This window comes from Rutidosis leptorrhynchoides, chromosome 9 (genome assembly GCF_046630445.1).
Source record: "Rutidosis leptorrhynchoides isolate AG116_Rl617_1_P2 chromosome 9, CSIRO_AGI_Rlap_v1, whole genome shotgun sequence".
NCBI classification, from domain to species: Eukaryota; Viridiplantae; Streptophyta; class Magnoliopsida; order Asterales; family Asteraceae; genus Rutidosis; species Rutidosis leptorrhynchoides.
The window spans coordinates 278,092,257-278,098,340 of NC_092341.1; positions in this window are offsets into that span (position 1 = coordinate 278,092,257).

The following is a 6,084-nucleotide window of genomic DNA, read 5'->3' on the forward strand; positions in this document are numbered from 1 at the left end:
GTTGTTGCGGTTATTATTGTTGTTGGGATGATTGTTGTAGTTGCTGTTGTTGTTGTTGTTGTTGTTGTTGTTGTTGTTGTTGTTGGGCCGTTTGTTGTAGTTGCGATTGATGTTGCGATTGTTGGGATAATTGTTGCGATTATTGTTGTAATTGCTGTTGTTGTTGTATTGGTGATTCTTATCACCGTTTTCCTCCCACTTTCTTTTGACTTGCTTCACATTGGCCTCTTCAGCAGTCTGTTCTTTAATTCTTTCTTCAATCTGGTTCACTAGTTTGTGAGCCATTCTACATGCCTGTTGTATGGAGGCGGGCTCGTGTGAACTTATATCTTCTTGGATTCTTTCCGGTAATCCTTTCACAAACGCGTCGATCTTCTCTTCCTCATCTTCGAATGCTCCCGGACACAATAGGCACAATTCTGTGAATCGTCTTTCGTACGTGGTAATATCAAATCCTAGGGTTCGTAACCCTCTAAGTTCTGTCTTGAGCTTATTGACCTCGGTTCTGGGACAGTACTTCTCGTTCATCAAGTGCTTGAATGCTGACCACGGTAGTGCGTACGCATCGTCTTGTCCCACTTGCTCTAGATAGGTATTCCACCATGTTAACGCAGAACCTGTGAAGGTATGCGTAGCGTACTTCACTTTGTCCTCTTCAGTACACTTACTTATGGCAAACACCGATTCGACCTTCTCGGTCCACCGTTTCAATCCGATCGGTCCTTCGGTTCCATCAAATTCCAAAGGTTTGCAGGCAGTGAATTCTTTGTAGGTGCATCCTACACGATTTCCTGTACTGCTAGATCCAAGGTTATTGTTGGTATGTAGCGCAGCCTGTACTGCGGCTATGTTTGAAGCTAGAAAAGTACGGAATTCCTCTTCATTCATATTCACGGTGTGTCGAGTAGTCGGTGCCATTTCCTTCAAAATAGTTAAATGGAACAAGTTAATCATACAGAATATTAAGAGTAGTTAATAGTATTTCGTAGCATAATATGAACTCATTTATAAAAGCTTTTTCTTCATATTAGCGTTTTATAAGTTTAAATTCGGGTAGTACCTACCCGTTAAGTTCATACTTAGTAGCTAATATACAATTCAACTACTACAATTCTATATGAAAAACTGATTGTAATAATATTTCGCGTTCAAACTTTTATACAATATTTTACAAACTTACAATACCGCTTATTTTACATAAAGCATGAAATATAGCACACAATAACTTTGATACAAGATAGTTGTGAAGACAATTCTAGCTAGTACACAAGTCGTTCGGCAAAGGCAATAAAGACACGTAATTCATACGTCCAGAAACAAGTCATGCATTCTGGTTTTACTAGGACTACTTCCCATCCTTGGTCTTGTGCAACATAACCGTTATGGCCGTTGATAAGACAGCGTGTTGTAACATCATCAAAGGGACGAGGGTTACGTAATGTCCAACAGTCCCGTAATAATCTAAAAACCTCATTTCTTACCCCAATTACCGACTCCGTCACTTGTGGAAACGTTTTGTTTAATAGTTGTAGCCCGATGTTCTTGTTCTCACTTTGGTGAGAAGCGAACATTACTAATCCGTAAGCATAACATGCTTCTTTATGTTGCATGTTAGCCGCTTTTTCTAAATCACGAAGTCCAATATTCGGATATATTGAGTCAAAATAATTTCTTAACCCGTTGCGTAAAATAGCATTTGGGTTCCCCGCAATATATGCGTCAAAGTAAACACATCGTAACTTATGGGTTTCCCAATGTGATATCCCCCATCTTTCAAACGAAAGTCTCTTATAAACCAAGACATTCTTGGAACGTTCTTCGAATGTCTTACAAACTGATCTCGCCTTAAATAGTTGTGCCGAAGAATTCTGGCCGACTCTAGACAAGATTTCATCAATCATGTCTCCGGGTAGGTCTCTTAAAATATTGGGTTGTCTATCCATTTTGTGTTTTTAAACTGTAAAATAGACAAGAGTTAGTTTCATAAAAAAAATACTTATTAATACAAGCAATTTTTACATATATCATAAAGCATAAGAACACTATATTACATATATTACACCACACGAATACAACTATCTTATTCCGACTCGCTCATTTCTTCTTCTTCGGTTTTGGTTCGTTTTGCCAAGTTTCTAGGGATATATGATGTTCCCCTAATACGAGCCGTCGTTGTCCACATTGGTTTAGAAAAACCTGGTGGTTTAGAGCTTCCCGGGTCATTGTTACAACTTAAGGACTTCGGGGGTTGACGATACATATAAAGTTCATCGGGGTTGGAATTAGATTTCTCTATTTTTATGCCCTTTCCCTTATTATTTTCTTTTGCCTTTTTAAATTCAGTTGGGGTAATTTCTATAACATCATCGGAATTCTCGTCGGAATCCAATTCATCGGAGAATTGGTAATCCTCCCAATATTTTGCTTCCTTGGTGGAAACACCATTGACCATAATTAACTTTGGTCGGTTGGTTGAGGATTTTCTTTTACTTAACCGTTTTATTATTTCCCCCACCGGTTCTATTTCTTCATCCGGTTCCGATTCTTCTTCCGGTTCCGATTCTTCTTCCGGTTCCGACTCTTCTTCCGGTTCCTCTTCGGGAACTTGTGAATCAGTCCACAAATCATTCCAATTTACATTTGACTCTTCATTATTATTAGGTGAGTCAATGGGACTTGTTCTAGAGGTAGACATCTATCACATAATATCCAACACGTTAAGAGATTAATATATCACATAATATTCATATGTTAAAAATATATAGTTTCCAACAAAAATGTTAAGCAATCATTTTTAAAGAAAACACGGTCGAAGTCCAGACTCACTAATGCATCCTAACAAACTCGATAAGACACACTAATGCAAATTTTCTGGTTCTCTAAGACCAACGCTCGGATACCAACTGAAATGTCCCGTTCTTATTGATTAAAAACGTTCCATATTAATTGATTTCGTTGCGAGGTTTTGACCTCTATATGAGACGTTTTTCAAAGACTGCATTCATTTTTAAACAAACCATAACCTTTATTTCATCAATAAAGGTTTAAAAAGCTTTACGTAGATTATCAAATAATGATAATCTAAAATATCCTGTTTACACACGACCATTACATAATGGTTTACAATACAAATATGTTACAACAAAATAAGTTTCTTGAATGCAGTTTTTACACAATATCATACAAGCATGGACTCCAAATCTTGTCCTTATTTAAGTATGCGACAGCGGAAGCTCTTAATAATCACCTGAGAATAAACATGCTTAAAACGTCAACAAAAATGTTGGTGAGTTATAGGTTTAACCTATATATATCAAATCGTAACAATAGACCACAAGATTTCATATTTCAATACACATCCCATACATAGAGATAAAAATCATTCATATGGTGAACACCTGGTAACCGACAATAACAAGATGCATATATAAGAATATCCCCATCATTCCGGGACACCCTTCGGATATGATATAAATTTCGAAGTACTAAAGCATCCGGTACTTTGGATGGGGTTTGTTAGGCCCAATAGATCTATCTTTAGGATTCGCGTCAATTAGGGTGTCTGTTCCCTAATTCTTAGATTACCAGACTTAATAAAAAGGGGCATATTCGATTTCGATAATTCAACCATAGAATGTAGTTTCACGTACTTGTGTCTATTTTGTAAATCATTTAAAAAACCTGCATGTATTCTCATCCCAAAAATATTAGATTTTAAAAGTGGGACTATAACTCACTTTCACAGATTTTTACTTCGTCGGGAAGTAAGACTTGGCCACTGGTTGATTCACAAACCTATAACAATATATACATATATATCAAAGTATGTTCAAAATATATTTACAACACTTTTAATATATTTTGATGTTTTAAGTTTATTAAGTCAGCTGTCCTCGTTAGTAACCTACAACTAGTTGTCCACAGTTAGATGTACAGAAATAAATCAATAAATATTATCTTGAATCAATCCACGACCCAGTGTATACGTATCTCAGTATTGATCACAACTCAAACTATATATATTTTGGAATCAACCTCAACCCTGTATAGCTAACTCCAACATTCACATATAGAGTGTCTATGGTTGTTCCGAAATATATATAGATGTGTCGACATGATAGGTCGAAACATTGTATACGTGTCTATGGTATCTCAAGATTACATAATATATAATACAAGTTGATTAAGTTATGGTTGGAATAGATTTGTTACCAATTTTCACGTAGCTAAAATGAGAAAAATTATCCAATCTTGTTTTACCTATAACTTCTTCATTTTAAATCCGTTTTGAGTGAATCAAATTGCTATGGTTTCATATTGAACTCTATTTTATGAATCTAAACAAAAAAAGTATAGGTTTCTAGTCGGAAAAATAAGTTACAAGTCGTTTTTGTAAAGGTAGTCATTTCAGTCGAAAGAACGACATCTAGATGACCATTTTAGAAAACATACTTCCACTTTGAGTTTAACCATAATTTTTGGATATAGTTTCATGTTCATAATAAAAATCATTTTCTCAGAATAACAACTTTTAAATCAAAGTTTATCATAGTTTTTAATTAACTAACCCAAAACAGCCCGCGGTGTTACTACGACGGCGTAAATCCGGTTTTACGGTGTTTTTCGTGTTTCCAGGTTTTAAATCATTAAGTTAGCATATCATATAGATATAGAACATGTGTTTAGTTGATTTTAAAAGTCAAGTTAGAAGGATTAACTTTTGTTTGCGAACAAGTTTAGAATTAACTAAACTATGTTCTAGTGATTACAAGTTTAAACCTTCGAATAAGATAGCTTTATATGTATGAATCGAATGATGTTATGAACATCATTACTACCTTAAGTTCCTTGGATGAACCTACTGGAAAAGAGAAAAATGGATCTAGCTTCAATGGATCCTTGGATGGCTCAAAGTTCTTGAAGCAAAATCATGACACGAAAACAAGTTCAAGTAAGATCATCACTTGAAATAAGATTGTTATAATTATAGAAATTGAACCAAAGTTTGAATATGATTATTACCTTGTATTAGAATGATAACCTACTGTAAGAAACAAATATTTCTTGAGGTTGGATGATCACCTTACAAGATTGGAAGTGAGCTAGCAAACTTGAAAGTATTCTTGATTTTATGAAACTAGAACTTTTGGAATTTATGAAGAACACTTAGAACTTGAAGATAGAACTTGAGAGAGTTCAATTAGATGAAGAAAATTGAAGAATGAAAGTGTTTGTAGGTGTTTTTGGTCGTTGGTGTATGGATTAGATATAAAGGATATGTAATTTTGTTTTCATGTAAATAAGTCATGAATGATTACTCATATTTTTGTAATCTTATGAGATATTTCATGCTAGTTGCCAAATGATGGTTCCCACATGTGTTAGGTGACTCACATGGGCTGCTAAGAGCTGATCATTGGAGTGTATATACCAATAGTACATACATCTAAAAGCTGTGTATTGTACGAGTACGAATACGGGTGCATACGAGTAGAATTGTTGATGAAACTGAACGAGAATGTAATTGTAAGCATTTTTGTTAAGTAGAAGTATTTTGATAAGTGTATTGAAGTCTTTCAAAAGTGTATAAATACATATTAAAACACTACATGTATATACATTTTAACTGAGTCGTTAAGTCATCGTTAGTCGTTACATGTAAGTGTTGTTTTGAAACCTTTAGGTTAACGATCTTGTTAAATGTTGTTAACCCAATGTTTATAATAACAAAAGAGATTTTAAATTATTATATTATCATGATATTATGATGTACGAATATCTCTTAATATGATATATATACATTAAATGTCGTTACAACGATAAACGTTACATATATGTCTCGTTTAAAAATCATTAAGTTAGTAGTCTTGTTTTTACATATGTAGTTCATTGTTAATATACTTTATGATATGTTTACTTATCATAGTATCATGTTAACTATATATATATATCCATATATATGTCATCATATAGTTTTTACAAGTTTTAACGTTCGTAAATCACCGATCAACTTGGGTGGTCAATTGTCTATATGAAACATATTTCAATTAATCAAGTCTTAACAAGTTTGATTGCTTAACATGT